Source organism: Canis lupus, chromosome 9 (genome assembly GCF_048164855.1).
Source record: "Canis lupus baileyi chromosome 9, mCanLup2.hap1, whole genome shotgun sequence".
Lineage (NCBI taxonomy): Eukaryota > Metazoa > Chordata > Mammalia > Carnivora > Canidae > Canis > Canis lupus.
In genome coordinates this window covers 73,549,226-73,569,594 of record NC_132846.1, presented here as the reverse complement: position 1 = coordinate 73,569,594, position 20,369 = coordinate 73,549,226, and the positions used below count along the sequence as shown (strand labels likewise).

The window sequence follows — 20,369 nt, the reverse complement described above, 5'->3', positions numbered from 1 at the left end:
ACACGCTGTGATGAGAGAATTTAGCTGTGTACAATGTGTGAAAAAACCTCATTGAAGGAGAATGGGAGAGAAAGCACTGGCCTAAGTAACTTTGGAAATGAGTGGAATCTGCAAGACGACAGGCAGACAGGCCGTAAGTCGTCGGCAGGCAAACAGGAGTCAGACTTCTCACTGCTGGTGTGGGAATTTAGACAGAAGCCACGGGAGGAATGACCCATGTGGTGTAGATCGGACGTAGAAATGTCAGCCTGAACTCATGTTTAGCGTAACATGGATACAAATGACTACATACGGAATTATTTATAGGGAAGTAGCCATGCACATTAGCACACCCAGTTGTGCAATATTTCCGTTGGCCGAGGGGCTTAGAAGCAATGCCATCCCAGGAGCGATAAGCACACCCAGTGCCCAGCGCTTGGCTTCTAGCACCGCTGTTCTCCAGTGAAAAGAACCAGGGCTCCTTGCAGAAATGGCTGATCCCTAGGACCAGGGCAAGAATCACACAGGATGAGCCTGTAGGAAGGGAGGCTCAAACAGACAACTCTGCCTTGACGAGGGCATGCTCTGTGACGAGGGACCCAGGGGCCCAAGCTGGAGGAATGTGAGCAGCAAAATAAATGGTAATGGGTTATATTCCAAACAATAAAATAAGTATCCATGAGTCTGAACCTATTTAAATGACTGAATAACTAAATGGGAGAGAAGAGACAAATCTCCGCGCAGAAGAATTCCAAATAATTATGTAGATGTTTCCCCTTTGAAGGAGGATTCCCCCCTTCGAGGGACGGCCCCGTCCTTAGGTGTGGGCTTCACAGAGCGACCCCCTTCCGGAGGACACTGTAGATGGGGAGGGAAAGAGTCACCTTCCAGGGGAGAAACCCAACAAACACACCCCAGCCTGGTGACCAAGGCCAATGCCCATGGTGACATGTCATGTTGCTTGTGTGCTCTCTGGACGAGATGAGACAACCTCTGTGACTGCCTCCCAGACCCACAGCACCAGTCAACTGTGAGAAAGACATCGAATCCCAGCAGAATCTGGAAAAACCTGACAAAATACCTGGCCGGTAATCCTCAAGATTGTCGAGGTCATCAGAACCAAGAGGAGTCTGAGATCAACCTCTCCATGGCCAGGATGGTTTTTTACGTACACAGAACACTTTCGGCACCAGATGCGCAGGGTTTTCCACACCAACCAATTACACAGTTCTCTGCAGGCTCCGAAGGGTGTCCTACCCTTTAGTCCAATCTGACGCTAACAACCCAGACTCTGCACAGACCCCAAAGGTCGAGGGTTCAAGTCCCAGACCCCAGTCACAAGTCTGGGCCACCCACACTTCTGACCCGATACAAGTCAAGGATTCCCGTGACTATGTCCTTGGGTCTGATCGTTGGCTAAAACAGTTCTCAGGATTCAGAGAAACAAGTTGCTTGCATTTACTGGTTTATGATAAAGGCTATCGTAAAGGGCACAGGCGGACAGCCAGATAAAGAGGTACCGAGGACCAGATGCAGGTGGGCCCCAAGGGCGGCAGCTTCTGTCCCCGTGGAGTTTGGGGCGTGTCACCCCCTTGGCATATGGACATGTTCACGAACCAGGAAACTCTCTGAACCCATTAGTCAGGGTTTTCTTAGAGGTTCCAACATGTGGGCATGATCGATTAAATCACTGGACTTTGGTGACTGACTCAACCTCCATTCCCTCTCACCTCTCAGAAGTCAGAGGCTGGAGGTGACACTTGGTTCCTCGGGCCCCCAGCCCCCAGCCCAGCTAGCTCTCTAGTGACCCCAGAGTCACCTCAGGTAAGACTGATGGGCTGTGTTTCCCTCGCTCCCTTACCACCCAAGAAATTACGCGGGTTTTAGGATCGAGGTGCCAGGAACCAGAGGCAGACTGGAACATTTCTGGTGACACGGGAGCCTGGGGCCGGGGAAGGCAGGGGGCGCCTAGGGAATCGGGATGAAGTATGACTTGTAGTTAGTGCATCGGGAGCGGTTCATTCATTGTGGCAGCAGCCCCACCGTAACAGAAGGTTTCGGTCACAGGGACACCCTGTGTGGGTCACGGGGCTGGGGGGGGGGTGCTCTGTTTTGTCTTCTAAAAACCACAGTCTACTGGAAAAGACATAAAAGACGTGCCGCTGCCCGTGGGCACTGCTGTGCAGAGTGGGGCAGCCCTGGTGAAGGCCATTTGCGTGGACCTGAGGACACTGGAAGCCACGTAAAGGTCTCTATTTAGGATTCAGTGTTGGGAAAACACCTTTTTCTTGGACTTGAAACACCGATGGACCCGATCGTCCACACACACTGCTTCCAGGATGCAAGTGTCGTGGGTGCAGACCCCGCCCATGGCGGGAGTGCAGGTGCTCAGCTGGCAGGGACCCTGCTGGCCTGGCCTCAACGACCTCGGACTGGGGGTGGGGGTGGAGGGGTGGGGGGCTGTGAGGGCGCGCACCTTCTCCCCTTTAGTTTTGGGAAGAGGCATATCCTCATAAAAGGGGGGAGCGGTACAGGAACCTGAGAGGAAGCCGAAAACGGGCCGCCGGCCCCTTCCAGATGGCCGACTCCGCTCAGCGCCCTGCAGGACCGCGCTCCACGTGGCGCAGTCAGACTGCGGGGGATGCGGATGGAAATCGCCTGGGCCACGGGGTCGCGATGCACAGGAAAGGGCATGACCTGTCACGGGCATGAAGGTCACAAGATAAACCGACGTGCAATTAAGCTGTCATCGCCACCCAGGACAGTGGCCCCCACCCAGCTCCCGCCAAGAACAACCGGGAGAAACCGTAAGAGGAGCCACTGCTGTCCTAAGCCACACGTCTCCAGTTTGGAAGTTGTTTTGTGACTCCCACCCCTCCAGCACCCCAGCTCTGTGCGTGCCCCAAGAGCGGAGCGTGGGCTCCGTGGCTGCGCCGGGACCAGGCCCCCATCTCCAGGCGGACCCCACTGCCGGTCCCAGGGTGCGCTCCGCCGCGGGGTGCCGCCTGCGGCCGCGGGACAGCTGGGGCACTGGCGGGCCTACAAGTTCTGTGCAGCCTGGCGCACCTGTCCCCCTCCGTTCAGGGTGCTGTATTCAGAAGTGACGTCCAACCCACGCAGAAGCAGTAAAGGCAAGAACAGCACCGGGAAGAGCCAAGCACCTTTACCAGGTTCACCGACTACTCCCTCCCGTGCGCTCTACCATTTGCGCTCTCACTCGCAGACGCCTCTAAGATTTCCGAGCCCCCTGAGGAGAAGCTCCAGGTAGCGCGACCCTTTTAAGTACGTCTGTGTGGGATTCCCGGGGATGGGGACATTTGTCCCTCTACGCGACCTCAGCACCGTCACGGATTCCTCAGTTTACATTAATGCATTTGTTGGACGCACCATCCAGATTCCACGTCTGCCTCCGGGTTCTGGGGACCCGGGCGCCCGCCTCCTGCACCTGCAGACAGGTGAGGCTCCCAGGGCCGCACTTCGTGGTCAGGTCACCTGAGCGTAGGCGATGGGGCCCTTGAGGTCCCCTGACCCCGTGGAACCGTGGGGCTCCTTTTAGGATGGGCAGCACGTGTTCCGGTGCGCTCCGACTGTCTTTGCCTGTCCTGCGTGTTCCGCTTTCTTCTCCAGAAACGTCTACACACACACGTGTTAGATCTTCTCCGTCTGAGCTCGGCACCTCCTCTCCTGATTATTTTTATACTGTAGTTGTCATTTCTATTTTCTGCGATTTCCTCACGCCCACACCCCTTGCCTTCAGAGGCACGTCCAGCCGTGGCTGGTCTTCTCGGCTGACCAGGCCATCACCGCCCCTGGGATTTCTCCAGCCCCCCCTCACCCCACCCGGGGCCCCTTTCCCCCCAGGAGGTCAGGGGTCTGGAGCAGTAGAACCCTTTCTGTCTGAGCTTAGCGCTTGGGCGGGCTGTCCCTCCTCTTTTACACAAGATCCTTGACGGCCCGAGGTGTCCGGGCATGCGCTGTCTGCACAAGTGCGTGCAGGCCGGGGCCGGGCTTCTGAAAGCGCTCACAGTGCCCTCCCCGGCCCTGCGGACCCACCACGCTCCAGCCCTGAGCACCAGCAGGTGACTCAGGCTCAGGGTATGTGGTGACAGCGCCCGCCAGGGTCCAAATGTTTGTGACCCCCCGAATTCCTATGTCGGATCCTAACCCCAAGGGGGTGGTGTGTGGGGGCGGCTCTGGGGAGGTGCTGAGGTGGGCGGGTGGAGCCCCACGAAGGCCTCAGGGCCCTTAGAGAAGGCTCCAGCGGCCACCGGACAGGACCGAGAGGAGGCCTCGCCCCAGCCCGCCCCCCAGGGCTGTGGGAAATGGGTTCCTGCTGGGGGCCAGCCCGCTGCCCCAGGCTCAGGCCGCCCGGCTCCACACTCCGCGGCAGCCACCGGCAGGCAGGCGCCAGCTCCCCGCCTTCCACCCGCGCCAGCCCACGGCGTCTGTCCCTTGCGTGCGCGGTTCCATCTGCGCCCGAAGCTGCGCGGCCGGCCCTCTGCGTGGGCTGCGGGCTCGCGACTTACACACGCTCTGCACCGGTTGTGAGCATGGACGGCTGCGCCGGGGGCTGCTTAGAGCCCGGCCGTGCACGCGGGTGGGCGCGGTCAGAGGCCTGTGACCAAGAGGAGTTTGAGCCCGGGGCCTGGAGCAGCAGGGACCTCCGGCGCCCCCCATGGGGACCCCCCTCCCCCTCCCCTCCCCCCTCCCCCCTCCCCTCCCCCCCATCCTACGTCCACCCTGGGGTCTGCTGGGAGTGTCTGTGTTCATTCCTCCTCTTCCCCAGGGAGGACTTTCCCTCCTCCCTCCCCTTCCCCCTCCCCTCCCCTCCCCACTCCTCCCCCTCCCCCCCATCTCACAGTCTGGCCAGAGTCCCTGAGTTCACTATCCCCCTCTACCCCTTCCCCTTCTTCCCCTTCCCCTCCCTCATCCCTCCTTCCCCTCCCCTCCTCCTCCTCCCCCTCCATCATCCTTTCTCCCCCTCCTCCTCCCCTTCCCTTCCTCCTCCTCCTCCCTTTCTCTCATCCCTCCTCCTCCTCCCTCCTCCCTTCTCCTCCCCTTCCCCTCCCCCTCCCCTACCCACTCAGTGGTCTGGTCAGAGCCTCTGTGTTCACTCCCCACCCATGATGATTCCACTTCCCCTCCCTCCCCCTCCCTCCCCCTCTCCCCTCCTCCCCCCCTTCTCCCCTCCTGTCCCTCCCCCTCCCCTCTCCCCCCCCCCACCCAGTGGTCTGGTCAGTCTCTGTGTTCACTCACCTGCTCCGGGAGTCCCTCGGGTGGACCCACAGAGTGGGTTTTCCTTCGCGTCCTTCACTCAGCTTGTTTGTGAGGCTCGTGCACACCGTCCATGGGCACTTTGTTCCCCGTCTGGGGATGGACCCAGAGCGTCCCTTCCTTCCCTGCTGACGTCTGCTTGTGGGGCGTGAGCGTTCACACGAGGGCCAGCGGGCAGGTGGCTCTGCACACTCAGCAGGGCCGGGCAGCGCCCTCCTCTTCCTCTCCCTTTCCCTGTCGCCCCGAATGTCTCCACACTGGCTGTCTTTTACAACACCCACATTTTAAAACAATGGGACCCCTCCCACTTTAAATGCTCTCATTCTGGGTCTGATCACTGTTGGGTGGTGCACCTGTCAGAGATGGGGGCTGGCGGGTGGGAACCAGGCACCAGGAAGGGACAACGGAGCACAGACCCATGGGCTTGGCGCCACGTGACGGCGGTGGCCCCTGTAGCAAGGCTGCCCTGAGGAGCAGCACGGGGTGCCCGTCGGCCCAGTCCCTCCACCTGTGTGTGTCTGCCCCCTGTCATCTGCCCTCGGCCACGGCCACAGCTGGACCAGAGCCCAGGGGCTCCGGAGAGCCCCATCTGGAGGCACCCACCCCACCCACAGCCTCTTGTGCTGGCCTCTGGGGAGGCCGCTGCTCTCCCACCACGTGGCCTCAGGGTCTGAGGGGGACTTGGTGCTCCCGGGTCCCCAGCGCTTATGATGAGGAGACCACCCTGGATTCCCTGGGTGGGTCTCAAATCCGATGACAGGTGTCCGATAACATCTGGAGGAGAGACAGACAGAGGGGCCCGTGTGAAGACAGAAGCAGGGCTTGGGACGACGTGGCCACAGCCCCGGACGCTGCAGCCCCAGGAGCCAGAGGGGCAGGAAGGACCCTGCCCTGCAGCCTCGGGAGGAGCTCGGTCCTGCTGAGACCCTGAGTTAGACTTGCGGCTTCTAGGACCTCTGTTGTGAAGCTCCCCCCCCCCCCCCCGGGTGTGGTCACCTGGTAGGGCGGCCCCAGGGGCAGGTGCAGAGCAGCGCCAGGTGCCCAGCTCCCCTCTGGGTCGTGGTTAGGGGCTGCTGGAGAGACCTGCCCCCCACCCGGGACAAGGCTTCCGCCCCGCCTGGCTCCTGGGTTCCGGGGGTGACAGGGAGCCGTCCGGGGTGTGCCTGGTGTGGCGTGGGGGCGGCTGTGTGCACACCACGGAGGGGGGTGCTGGGGGGGCCCCACGGCCTCACGCCGCCGCCAACCCTTCGCCCGCCGAGCACGCGGCATCGCTCGCTTCAGCTGCCACGAGGCGCCACGACGCTCTCGAGCTTGTGTTTGTTTGTTTTCCGCGGACTCCGCGGCTCTGAACCAACAGCTTGAAGCGATTTGAGTGTTTTGTCGTCGCTGTTGGTGCACAGCCCTCGTTCGGGAGCAGCTCGCCTGCCAGCCGACTGCGGAGCGCGAGCCGCCGGCCAGGGCCCCCCACGGCCCGCCTGTCAGTGCAGAGGCGCTCGGGACCCCGCGCTCGGGTCGCCGCCCCCGAAGGTGTGCGAGGAGGGGGCTGGTCCCAGCCCTGCCACCCGCGGCCGTGCCTGGGCCAGTCCTGAACCCCTGAGCTCCGAGCCTCTCGTGAGCGCCTCCCCTCACAGGTGCAGGGGCACGAGGGGTCACAGGAGCCCCACTCGGTGAGGGGCTGCTCGCAGGGACCTGCCGTGTTGTCTGTGAGATGGTGCCCGGCTCTCCCAGGGACCACGGGACGGGTGCTAGGAGCCCCTTCTCACAGGTGAGAATGACCCTGCGTGGGCGGCCACATGCTTCCCCGCCTTCCAGGTTGCATCTCTGTGAGCCCCTCCCCGTCGAGGGGCGGCCCTTCCGTGCCAGCGGGGAGAGGAGTCACCAGGGCTCAGAGCCACTGGACACTTGCCTACCGTCCCTGAGCCACCAGCAGAGAAGCCAGGGCTGGCCGAGGGTCTCTGTCCACCACAGTCCCAGGGAGAAGAGCAAGCATCGGGCTCTTTGTTCTCGATCCCCAGGGAGGGCTGCGAATCAGAGCTGACCTTTCCAGAGAGAGATCCTGTAGCTGTGACCAGACTTGCAGCGTGAGGTCACCGGGCTGACGCAGGGCTCCGACCCTGGCCTTGGCCGTCACTGAGACCTGGCCGGGCCTGGTCCTGGCTGCCCTCTGCAGACCGCAGAGGAGCGGCTGAGCCTGTGGGTCCTGTGGGTCCCTCCCTAGGGCTCGCAGATCGGAAGGCGCTGCACAGGATGGGGAATGACCGCCAGAGCTGCTGGGGACAGGCCAAGGCCCGGGCTGGGTCTCCTTCGAGCCAGTCCACCAGGCCCGTGCTGAGGAGGGATTGTGATGCTGGAGGGCCCACCCCAGCAGCTCTGGAGGGACTGGGGGGAATGGGGCCCAGGGGTGAGAAGCGGGTCTGGCTGGGGCAGAGGCCAGGCTTACGGCCCATACCTGCCGACGCCTTCCCGGTTTCCTGCACCCCTGGCTCTCCGGGATGCCAGGATGCCCCACCTGTGGCGGGCAGGACGCCTCGCTGCCTCATCCAGGGAGGAACTGAGCTCCAGCGGGAGGGGGCCTGCGTCTGCCCCCACCCGCCCTCTCCTCGGAGGAGGCCCAGGACAGGCGACTGAGGGCGCCTGGCCAAGTCCAGGAAAGGGAACAGTAGGACTTTTCACACTGGAGGGAAATGGAGCCCTAGGGGGCTGGGGGCTCGGGGCTGGGGGGGTGGAGGAGGGACGACCTGGGGGCTTGGTGCAGGGTCTCGGGGGCATGTTGCACCGTCCCCAGAGGGCAGGTGTGGGCTCTCTCAAAACACAGCAGCAGCCCACACTGGTCACTGGGGAGCCAGACAGCCCCTGAGGGCCCAGCCGGGCCAGTGGGTGCTGGGAACAGGCCTGCAGCAGCGGCGGCTTGGTGGAGGCCTCGGCTCAGGGCCCAGAGTCACGGGAAGCCTGTGAGGGGAGTGAAAGGGAGATTCTTCTGGTCTTGAGGGATCTCAGGGGGGCCGGAGAGACCCCAGACTGCCTGTCTTTTGGGTACCAGGTAGCTTCAGGTGAGGTTGCTGCTCATTCATCGTCAGGGCCACATGGGACTGCAGGACCTTTGTATGAAGCCCATGAGCCGGGGGGGAGGAAGGTGGGAGGGCCGGGAGGGGGGAGGGCGGACTTCATTACTGGGTCTCCATCCTAAGGCCGGTTGCAGAGTCCTCTACCCATTTAAGCATCTCTATTCCCAGTGATTGGCTCAGGGAACCCCTGCCCCCGAGGGGACCCCTGGCCCACCAAGGCCACGCCTTACCCTACAGACCTGAGCGGGACGCTACCCTGAAGCACGTGCATGCAGGAGGAGGGGTGGGGGCAGAGGCTGTGAGCACAGGCCCAGGGTCTTGGGGAGGGAGGGGAAAGAGAGCCAGGTCCCAAGTCTGACCCAGGGACCAGGATGGCTGCCGGCCGGATGCCTCTGGGTGTGTGGGGGGGTACAGAGGCCCCAGCCAGGGAGGGAAGGAGAGGCTGGCGCTGGACCCCTCTCACCTGGGCGCATGGGCCTCAGCTACTCCAGGGAGACGAGGGCGGCCCAGCCCTCCCCTGGAGGTGACCCGAAGGACGCCCCTTTGGTGTGTCCCGAGATGGTCCCGGGGTGGGAAGACACTCGCTCCCCAAACCGGCCCGATGATGCGTTCATGTGTCCGTGACCGCCCCTGTAAGCTTTCCTGTAGGGGCAGGGCTTGCGGGCTGCGGGGCCCCAGATAGACTTCTGACTGCAGGGCAGCGGCGACAGCATCCGGCCGCGGGTGCCCGAGGCTCGGGCTGAACCAACAGCCGCAGGCCCTCTAGGCTCTTACGTGAAAACCTGGAAAACATAAGACAAGGAGAAAGCAGGTCCGGTTGCAGGAAGGGACAGCTGGACGCACCACTGACTCCTCCACAGAGACGCGGGAACCCAGGAGGCCGTGGGGTGCTGTCTTTGGGAAAAAGCAACTCAAAACACGGAATTGTCTCCCGGAGACTATGCTCTGAGAATGCAGGTGATAAAACGCATTTTTAGACAAATGTGGCATCAGGCCTCCCTCCTTCGCTAAGGGAGACAGCGAGGGGATCCTCCGGGAAGAAACGGAGTGAGCCAAGACCCAGCGCTGGGACGGAGGCCACCACGGCCAAGGGCCCAGCAGCTGGCAATGATGCGCGGTGTGGGGGACCGCCGGCGTCACCGGCAGGGACCCCTGAAGCTTGGCGGGGTTTGTGTCCCATCTTGTAGGGTGTGTGCGTCTCGCTAAGGCATTTAGAGGTCTTTTACCTCCCGCTCGTGGGGTGCAGGGAAACGGGGTGACACTTTGTACGAGGGGGACATCCGGACCCCACGGGCCGGGAGTGGGGCCGGTGGCGCAGGCTGGAGGCCAGGCCGGGGTGTGGACCGCAGGCCCCGCCGGGCTCGGAGCTGCTCCCGCACCCCTTGAGGTTGCCCTGGGGGGAGCGCAGTGCCGGGTGGGAGGAGCCGTGTCCCTCGGCGGGTACAGATCCTGCACGTGGGCAGCAGGGCACTGTCCCCTCTGGCTGGGTTTCCAGGAGCGGCTACGTCTGGGGTGGCCAGCTGGCTGGGGCGGCGCGCGCACCCTCGGGGCCAGGCCTGGGGGGCGGGGGGGGTCATTCCGGCAGACCCTCCAGCAATGCCGTTTTGCTTCTGGTTTTCCATCTTAAGGCGGGAAGTTCCAGGATTTCCGCTCGGCCCTTGAGGAAAGAAGAAAGGAATCGCCGTGATGGCCCCAGGCCACGGCCCAGCAGCCCGGAGCTTTCGGCCTGCGCGCAGCGAAGTCCGCTCCAACGACGCCGGGTCGAGCTAGGGAAGTAACTTGACCAAAGTCACAATTCCCCGACGGCGACGTCTGACGAGGGAAGATGCCACCAACTGCCCGACCGCCGTGAGTGAGCTCCCCTTTGGGCTGACGGGTCACGGTCGTGTTTGGAGTCCCAGGGTCACCGTCCACCTGAAGCTGGTGGTCACCGTCCGGAAAGGCGGCCTCCTCGCCCTCCAGCAACCTGCATATGTAAGTTATATGATCTGATTTTTTTTTAAAAAAGATTTTATTTATTTATTCATGAAAGCCCCGGGGTGGGGTGGCAGAGACACAGGCAGAGGGAGAAGCAGGCTCCATGCAAGGAGCCTGACGTGGGACTTGATCCTGGGTCTCTGGGGTCATGCCCTGGGCTGAAGGTGGCGCTAAACTGCTGAGCCACCCGGGCTGCCCCTGATTTTTATTAATTTATTTTTATTTTATTTTACTTTATTGTATTTATTTATTTATTTATTTATTTATTTATTTATCTATTTAATGAACTTTTTATTTTAGGACAGGTTTAGATTGACAGAAAGATGTTGAAGATAGTCCATCGGAGTTGACGTCTTACAGGGGGCGGCGGGTTGTCACAGCGGATGAACCTGTAGGGACCGTCGTTGCCACCGAAGCCCACACCGTGTCCGGAGTCCCGGGCCCTCCCCTCGCGCCCGTTCCCTGCTTCGCGGTCCCACCCGGGACACCACGTCGCAGTCAGTCATGTCTGAACCGTCAAGAAACTGACGGTTTCTTAGGTTTTCCCTCGTTTTGTTGATCGTGAGTTTTGAGAAGGGCTGGGACGATCCCGGGTGGGGCTTGTGGGATGTTTCTCTGGCCGATTAGACTCTGGCGGGAGATTTTAGGGGGAAGACCACGGAGGGGGTGCCCTTCTCACCAGGTCACGGGTGCACGTGATCAATGGAGCCAGTCGCTGCGGCGTCGGCCTTGGCCACCTGCTGAGGGCGCTGCTGGTTCCTCGCCTGGAGGGGGAGTTGCCCCAGGAGGGGGCATCCGCGCAGGGCATCGAATTCGTCTGCAGAGAGTCTGCCTCGCCCCCCACTGTGCGTGTAGTCATCTGTTTATATCAATGGGAATTTGTGAATTTTTGTTGCGCTTTGGGTTAAAATTCGGTCCTGTGTTTTGTTGTTCTGTTGCAGCTTTGGCCATTGGACACGTGTGTATGTGTCCATGTGTGTGTCTGTGGTACGTGTGTGTGCCCATGTGTGTAGGTGTTTGTGTGCATGTGTCTGTACGTGTGTGTATCGGCGGTGTGTGTGTATCTGTGTCTGTGTCTGTGTGTATCTGTGTCTGGGGCACTTCCTCACTCTCTGACACCGTGTGATGTGTTGGTTTTCAGCGGCTCAGGAGTGGATTCTTGCTGGGCTGTGGTTCAACCAGGATGGGGACCAGGACAGGGACAAGGACCAGGACGGGGACCAGGATGGGGTCCAGGACAGGGACCAAGATGGGGACTAGGACAGAGACCAGGAGCAGGACAGAAGCCAGGACCAGGACTGAGACCAGGACAGGGACAAGGACCAGGATGGGGACCAGGACAAGCACCAGGACAGAGACCAGGTCCAGGATGGAGACCAGGACCAGGACAGAGACCAGGACAGGGAAAAGGACCAGGACGGGCACCAGGAAGGAGACCAGGATGGGGACCAGGACGGGGACCAGGACGGGGACCAGGACGGGGACCAGGACCCCATTGAAGGGACATGCTGGTCCTGTCCCCTCTCCCAGGACGTCCTGTTCACAGGAACATGCTACAGTCGGCTCCTCGTGATCACATGCTGGGGGCGGGGGTGCTGGCTGACGGCGATGCTGCGCCCCGGCTGTCCGCACCCCGTTTTCCACGAGCAGGAGCTCGGTGTGTGCTGCTCGGAGGCGCGAAGCAGCACGTATGGAGCCTGCAATCCCGCCGTGGTGGCCGCGTCCCCAGGGCCCTCTCTGCTGCCAATTTTGTCAGCCAGGCTCTTCGGGAGCCAGAAATCACACAGCAGAGGACAAGAGGACGTGTGACAGAAGGAAGTGCTGGCTGTAGGGGCTCCCGAGCGCGTGGTGCGACACCGAAGGATACAGGGCGCCCAGGGACAGGGAGCAGAGGCGGGAGAGGTCCAGCTGCCCCCTGGCTGTGCTCCAGACGCAGAGGAGGGGAGAGGTTTGCTGTGGTGGCGTGCCGCCGGGCCTTCTGGAAGCTGCCCGCGTGCTCCTGCCTGGGAGACGCCCCCCGGGGCGCCTGGGCCACCAGGGTGTGGGCTGCTGGTGCACCGCGTGGTGGCAACCACAGGAAACAGGGTCACGCTGGGGCGTCGCATTAGCCCTGGGCTTGGAGCTTCCTGGGGAGGGTGGGCGCTCCGCTGGATGGTGCAGGGGGGCCGAGAGACGGACCCCAGGGGCGCCCGGACCCCCCCTTCCCTTCAGCCTTTCTTCCTTCCTTCCTTCCTTCCTTCCTTCCTTCCTTCCTTCCTTCCTTCCTTCCTTCCTTCCTTCTTTCTTCTCTTTCTTCTCTTTCTTTTTATTTTATTTATTTTATTTATTTCTTTTATTCCTGAGAGACACACAGAAAGGCAGCAACACAGGCAGAGGGAGAAGCAGGCTCCATGCAGGGAGCCCGATGCGGGACTCAATCCTGGGTCTCCAGGATCACACCCTGGGCTGAAGACAGGTGCTCAACTGCTGAGCCCCCCAGGTGTCCCAAAACCATTTTTTTAAAAAAAAGATTTTATTTATTGATTCATGAGAGATACACGGGGGGGGGGGGCAGGCAGAGACACAGGCAGAGGGAGAAGCAGGCTCCACACAAGGAGGCCGATGCGAGACTTGATCCTGGGACCCTGGGGTCACAACCTGAGTCAAAGGCGGCCGCTCAACCGCTGAGCCCCCCAGAGGCCCCCACTTCAGCCTTTCTAGCTCCTTCTCCCCCAAACCCTCCCCCCAGGACACTTAGCCCCAGAGCTGTGCTTGGGACCCAGTAGAACTGGTGTCATCCTGTTTCGCAGCCTCAGGAGGGCAGGAGCCCTGGTCACACCTTCTCCATTCTCTGCCCCGGTGATAACGGAGGTGCTGGCGGAGAAGGGGGGGTCTCTAACATCCCCTCCCTGGCTGGGGTCACGCTCCCTTGCTCCAGGAGTCTGCCCTCGGAGGCCTCTGTGCTCCAGACAGGATGGAGGCCAGGCCCAGGCTGAGGGTGTGCCCCGTTCCCGGACACGCTGTGCCAGGTGGCACCCGCAGCTGCACCCGCCGGGGCCGCCCTCCCAGCCCGGCTCCGGGGAGCAAGTTCAGGGTCGGGGGGCAGGCTGAGGAGCTCACTGCAGCCGGAGAACCTCCAAGTGGTGGCTTCCCAGGCTCAACAATGCTGGGAATGCCACGACACGTCGAGGCCAGCGCCTGGGGGCCACGGAGGCCATGGAGTACATCATCCTTGTTGTGCAGAGGGAGAAACTGAGGCCCACTGAGAGCCCAGCCCCTGGTGTCAGGGAGAGCAAAATGCCCGCGAGCTGATTGGTAGAGGAGGCTCAGTGGTGCCTGGCACGCGGAACGTGCCACAGAGGCGCCCATAATAGTAACCCTGGTGATTCCGGAAGAGCTCCGATTCCTTGGTCCCAAATTCAGAAACTCCGCTACTGTTCGGGGTAGCTTGGGTATCTGATGGCGTTCGGCTTGCGTTCAAACGCCGGTCAGCATTTGGCAGAACTACCCTGTCCCCGGTGGCACGGAGGCATCTGTGGGTTTGCAGAGACTGACCAGCGAGCCGCGAAGCAGCTGCCTCCCCAGGTAGGAAGCCCCCGCCCCTTGCCGTGCAGCAGCTCACCAGGCAAGTCCTGCTCCGGGGGCCCCAGCTCTGAGTCCACATGGAAGCCTTCCTGGAGGCCCCGCTGAGTCAGAAGCCTCCTCGGTGCTCCTAGAGCCCTCTGAGGCTCTCCTCATTATGCCCTAAGTAGGGTGTATGGCCGCTGCTTACCTCCTGTCACCCGAGGCCGTGCGAGCATCCTGGGGGCCGTGGCTGGGCAGGTGCGTCTCATGTCCTCAGCTCCTGGCTCAGGCTCTCGCCCCTGCTCTCAGTTCTCTGGCTGCGTTTGCAGGAGCCAGAGTGGGTGTCAGAAGATGGCAGAGCTCAGAGCCAGCGGGCCCATCGCGAACGAGGCAGCCAGGGATACGCAGGCACAGGGGACGGTCCCCAGTGAAGGGAAAGGAAGGCCCAGCCAGCTCAGCCGGGGGACCACCTGTGAGGCCGGCCCTCCCGGCCTGGGAGCCAGCGGGAGCTGGGTTAAGGCCCAGCTGCGCTGCGTGAGCCTTTCCAAGCGGCATGACCTCGTCGAGTCCGGTCTTCTACCCTGGAGTGGGGAGCGGTGGTCCTTCCTGGTACGTCGGGCCGGGGGTCGCGATGTGCTCTACGGAGACCACAGGCCTGCAGCCGGCCCGCGACCACCCACACTGGGTCTCCGGCCAGCAGGGCCCCTCGCAGGACAGCAGGCTGGAAAGACATTGGCGACATCGAACAATTCATCTCAAGAGCCCATCCGGAGGGTCCCACCGGACACGGCGGGAATGAGCCGTTTCCCCTCCCCCTGCGGGGTCCCCACGGGACGTGCGCATCCATCCCGGAGCATCAGGAAGCCGTGCCCCCTCGGCGAATCCGAGCTGCAGCCGGAGTAGAGCTTAACTCCTCACTGGACGACTCAGGGTCCATTGGGTGAAGACCCTGGATGTCAAAACTCTGACCCAGGTGGAGACTGGTTCTGGAAGCTCGGATGCCAGGAGGGCCGTAATGTGGGGCGCCGGCAGATTTTCAAAGAAATGTCTGAAAATTGGTTTTGGGCTCACTGCGAGGACGTGCCGGGAGGCCAGCGCTGGCTGGGGCACCTGTTCCTGGAGGGGAGGGCGTGGGAGGCTGCCTCTGCCATCGTGGGTGAGGGGGGCCCCCGGAGGGCTCCCCTGGACTCCAACCGGGTCCCGGGGTTCGGCCTGACTTCTACCCTGCAAGGAAGTGCTGGCCTGCCTGCTGGAGAAGGGGAGTGGGCTGGGTAGTGAGAGCCCGTCCCTGCCGGTGAGGGCCGAGGGCCCCCGAGGCTGGGAGGAGCCCCCGTCAGCAGTGGCCACACTGGAGGGAAGTGGGGGGACCTGCGGCTGGCGGGGAGACACGCGTCCTACTGTGTTCCTCTGCTTTTCCCATACTAGTGGTCCTCATCCTGAGTCCCTGTCTGAACCCCCTCCCCGGGCTGAGCTGCCCCCGCCTCCTCGGAGCCCAGCCCCCTGGCCGGGGGTCCTTGAGCCTCTGCAGCCTGGAGCCCCTGAAGGGCAGCGACGTGTCTGCCCGGGTGCTCCCCGCGGCCCGGGTGGGGGGGCGGCGCGTGTGAACTCGAGAGGACGTCAGGTAGACGTGCTTTATCACCGGCGCGCTCTTCCCGCTTGGCGTCGGATCTCAGCTGGCATCTGGTCGGGACGAAGTTCGCATCCAGTTGGCCCACGCACATAATTGGTCTATATCCACACCAGAGAATATGACATATTCTTATTTAAAAAAAAAAATCAATAAATCATTGGCGAAGCCGCTGCCAGCGATTACACGGCTGAATTAACCCCTTGTCCACCGGGAGGGTGATGTTTTCATCACTTCACCTCCTCTAGGGCCGGAGCCCCCGGCCAGGCAGCCCTTGTGGGCAGGAGTTACTGGGTTTCTGGGTGCCCCACAGGGGTGCCTGCAGGCTGGGGTGCCACCAGGGTGCCTCCGCCCAAGACACCCAGGACAAAACTGAAACGTGTAGAGACACGGCCCGGCCAAACCCAGTGGATCTCGCTGCCGTCCCACTGGGCTTCTGGTGGGCTGCGGATTGGGTAGTCGGCCTCGGGCAGCTGGGCTCTGTGCTCTCGACCCCTTCCCCAAGACATCCATTTCCTGGGTCCCCCACTGTACCCAGGCCTTCCGTCCTGCGGGACTGCACTCCTCCCCCAGCAGGCCTTCCAGAACATCCCCCCCCGCCCCCCCGCCCATGTCCACATCCTCCTTGGCCTGAGCATGCCCCACCCCGGGGCTCTCAGCAGTAGCGAGGACATGGAGGGTTTCCTGGTGGCTGCCCCCCATCAGCCCGGTGGAGTGTCAGGGCGCGCCTGTGCCCGCCGAGGACGGGGGAATGACGTGTGCCCACTGAGATGCTTCCAGTTAGCCGTCCTGGAGGCGCAGAGTTATCGCGGAGCAGACTGTCCCCCAACTACACGTTTTTGGCTTTGAAGCACAGTAGATGTTTTGGCAACACATCGACCTTCTTAATTACGTCTCTCTCGGGCTGATATTTCAATCAGTTTGCGTTCGCCGAGCATATGCCAGCCTCCAGGATGTCTCCATCTTCAGAGGGCGTCCGCTCCAGCCTTGTCACCGCGGGCCTGGAGCCGCCCCAGCCGAGCTCCCCGGGCCTGTCCTCTGTCCCTGAGCCCCTGGTCCCTGACCTGGCGTTCGCGGCTCAGCCTGCCTGCCAGCCCCAAGTGCCACCTCCTTCCCCTCCCCCACCAACCACCATTCCTCTGGCTGCTGTCCTTGGGGGCACCTGACACCAGGCCCCATGCAGGCCCCCGGGCTTGGACTTCTTTTCATCTTTCTCCCCTGACATCCTGGGCTCCCCCGAGAGCCCCCAAGAGCCCCCGTCGCTGGACCCACCTCTCTTCTGGGCATCTCCTGCCTGCGGGTCTCCTACCCAGCCTGGGTCTCTTTCTCCACCCCCGGATGGGGGAGCGGGTGACTGATCCTGAATCCCGCAGCCCTTGGGAGAGGCTGCGCGGTCGGGTCGTCCTGGATCTTGCACAGAACGGACTGTCCTGAGCTCCGGGTAATTGAGGAGGGCCTGCAGTGCAGCCTGTCCGTCGGGCGAGCCCCCCACCTGCCTCAGGAGCAGACTCTCCCCTCCAGGGATGTCGGGACACAGGGCATTTCCCACCTTAGAGGTGACTCTGCTCCTTTAGAGGAAAGTGTGTGTTAAGTACAAACAGCAGCCTCAGGCCCGGTGTCCTGTAACTGCCCTAATTGATATGCATGTGTTCTTACACGCACATTTGCATAATAACACCTGGAAAGATTGGAAGGTGTTCACCCACCTGGAGCAGGGATCCCTCTGGGGAGGGCACGGGGCTGGGAGGTTCTCACGTGGAAAGAGCGAGCCTTTTGGCTGTGCTGTCGGTATAATTTTAAAATAACTATTGTTAAAACAAAACAAATATCGCCTTGCTTTAACAGCAGCGCCTGAGCAGCGGGAGGTCCTCAGTCGCGCTACTCTTTCCCTTCGCTGTCTGCGACTTGCACACCGGAGTGGGGTGCACCCGGGAAGACGGCTCCCCCGCCCCCCCGGCTGCACGCATGAGCTGTGCGTCCGTCCGCGGCAGGCCGTGGGGCCCCGCGCCACGCAATGGCATGCACCAGGCAGGGCGTGTTGGAGCTGCGGGCCGGGAATGTGCGGAGCTGGCGGGTCTGGCGGCCCCGGCGGGCGGGCACTGGAGTGCCAGCGCCTTCTCACCACGCGACGGGATCGGCAGTACAAGCAGGAGCTGAAGTCTTGGCCGCGCGCGGGGCTGGAGGTGCCAAGAGCCAGCTCAGAGCCAAGAGCCCGCTGGCAAGCCCCACAGGACATATTGCGCACCAAGCACGCGGACAGCAGCCTTCCCAGATGGGCCCGCGCTCGCCAGTGGGAAGGGGTGCTGGAATGCGTGGGGCTCCCGCCTCCCAGGGGCCGCCGCTCCGGACTCGGAAGGAGCTGTCCTCCTCCAGGTGGAGTCAGACGACACTTCGTGGGGACCCTCTGTCTCCTCCCCACCCTCCCCCTACCATTTGTCCGTGACTATTCAAAAGAATCACCCCTACCCCTACGTTTGAGCCCCCGAATCAAATCGCTTTCGCAATTTGTCCGATTATGCAGAGGAGCCGAAAGAAAGGAAGGGAAGTCATTTGATTCTATTATGTGGAAATTAGCTGGAAACAGAGGCTGCTGCCTGTTAGAGCAATTTCTCTCCATTTGTTTCGGGAGAAAATTGCCTGCGCGTCCTCATCTGGCCGGGGCTGGCGGCCCCCCAGGCTGCGAGGGGGAGCTGTGCGGGCAGCAGCCCCGCGGCCCCCGCCCCTCCGGCCCGGCTCACGGGAGGTGTGGGGGGGGTGTCACGCCGCTGCCCACGGAAGCGCCCGGGCAGGCGGGCGGGGATGGCAGGCCCTGGACACACCGTGGCTCTTGGGAGGCCAGGAGCCAGCTTCCCTGCAGCGGGGGCCCAGCCAAGCCCCAGAGGCGGGGGCTGCGCAAAGGATGGGGGGCAGAAGCAGCCGCTGCGTCCGAGCCGGACATCAGGGGATTGAGAGTATTGGAGGTGACAGGGGGCACCGCAGGGGACGCTGGCTAGAGGCCGGGAGAGGCTGTGTATTTGGAAAAGATCAGAAGTGGGGGCGAGACCTAGCCGTGCAGGGCCCTTCCCAGGGGGCAGCTGTTGGTCCTGGGGCCCGGCCAGCCCGGCGGGGCTGCAGGGAGCATGGGGTGTCCCGGGGAGGCGGGTAAGGAGAGGTTTGCTGCAGGCCGCTGCCTTTCACTAAGCCCTCCAGAGGCCAGCGAGGCCTCCGGGCACCAGCCCTGGGAGGGGTGCTGTGGTCCCCGGTTACAGGGGGGACCCAGCTGAGGCCACACGACACTGACTAAATTCACACTTAGGTCCCGATGACTCCCAAGCCCACCACTCAAGTGCACCGAGCAAAGGCACTGGGGTGCGTCTGGGCAGCGGCGACTCTCGAGGCCAGGACGCCCAGGTGGAGGTGGAGTGTGGCCGCTGGGCCTGGCCCCGGGTGAGGGGATGGGCGGCCCTTCCGTGCTGCTGACACAGCCATTTTTGGGGTGGCCTTGTTTGTTAGAAAATACAACTTACATCAGCATGCAACGCAGAGATCTAAGATTACAACGTGACCCACGGGACCGACACCCCATTAGGCTATAGGGCACCTGCGTCTCCCAGAGGTGGACTGCCCCGGGGGTGGCACCCCGGCCCACAGGCAGCCACTGCTCTGATTTCTTTTCTTTTTTTATAAAAAAAGATTTTATTTATTTATTTGAAAGAGAGAGAAAGAGAGAGGGAGGGAGAGAGAATCTGACGCAGACTCTGCGCTGAGCACAGAGCCCGACGGGGCTCGATCCCACAACCTCCAGATCATGACCTGAGCCGAAACCAAGAGGCGGACGCTTACCCGACTGAGCCACCCCGTCGGGGTTTTGCCTATCCTGAAACTTCAAACTGAGGGCATCGCGCAGCCTGTTTCTGCTGTTTCTGGCTTCTTTCACTCAATGTGCTATTTTTGAGGTTGACTCATGGAGTTTATTCATTTTCATTTGTCGACTGGTACCCCACTTAATGCCCATATTTACTGCTTTTCCCGTGGATGCACATTTGGGCAGCTTCTAGTTTTCATTACGCACGAGGCTGCTGCAAGCCTTCTTGTGCAAGCATTCTCAGGGATCTCTGTTTTCCTTTCTTTTGGGTGAATACCCGGGAGTCGGATGCTGGGCCACAGGGCAGGCGCAGGTTACCTGGTGCAGGACGTTGCGGGGGGCTTTCCTGGTGGCCGGGCCCTGAGCGCCCTCGCCGACAGGGTGGGAGCCTTCCGCCCCCACACCCACCCAAGCGCTTGGCTCTCAACCTAGTGGGCGAAAGGGCTGTCTGCTTGGGGTTTGAATGTGCGTTTCCCTAATGACTAATGATGTCGAGCATCTTTTCACACCCTTATTGGCCATTTGTAGAGCTTCTTTTGTGAAGCATCTGTTCAAGTCTTTTGCAGCTTTAATTGGGTTATTTGTCTTTTTATTGTTGCTTCCTGAGAATTCTTTATGTTTTCGGGATATAAGATGCAGGCACGTGTCTATCCACATATATACGGATCATTGTTTTTTCTTTCCCGTCTGTGCATTGCCCTTTTGTTTTCTTAACGGTGTCTTGAAGATCTGAAGTTGTAGATTTTGATGAAATTCCATTTGTCATTTTTTTTTCTTGGCCGGTCCCTTTTGTGTGCTCTCCAAGGAAAATCTGCCTGCCCCGAGGCTGCAAAGGTTTGCTCCCCTGTGTCCCGCTGGGTGTTCTCTCATCTGCCTTTCATATTTAGATCTATGATCCATCTTGAACTAATTTTTGTATATGGTGTGAGGAAGGGGTTGTTTATTTTTTCATACATTTATCCGGGAGAAACTGTCCTTTCTTTATGGGATTGCCTTGGAGCCTGTGTCAGAAATCAAGGGGCCTCGTATTCGTGGGTCTGGTCGTGGAGCCCTCCCGTTC

At 61.5% G+C, this 20,369-nt stretch overlaps 2 long non-coding RNA genes across 2 annotated transcripts in view; one reads left to right on the top strand and one right to left on the bottom strand.

Annotated features, from left to right (window-relative positions):
* Positions 1-7,527, bottom strand: part of LOC140640547 (uncharacterized) — a 34,174-nt gene extending 26,647 nt beyond the window's left edge. Inside the window, exons 1-2 of the long non-coding RNA XR_012037306.1 lie at positions 7,293-7,527; positions 5,236-6,027 (exon numbers count right to left, since the gene is read on the bottom strand). This is a non-coding gene — a long non-coding RNA (uncharacterized lncRNA). The remainder of the gene's footprint in view (positions 1-5,235; positions 6,028-7,292) is intronic.
* Positions 1-15,970, top strand: part of LOC140640546 (uncharacterized) — a 41,773-nt gene extending 25,803 nt beyond the window's left edge. The window contains exons 2-3 of the long non-coding RNA XR_012037305.1: positions 9,947-10,292; positions 10,596-15,970. This is a non-coding gene — a long non-coding RNA (uncharacterized lncRNA). The remainder of the gene's footprint in view (positions 1-9,946; positions 10,293-10,595) is intronic.
* Positions 15,971-20,369: the final 4,399 nt, after the last annotated feature.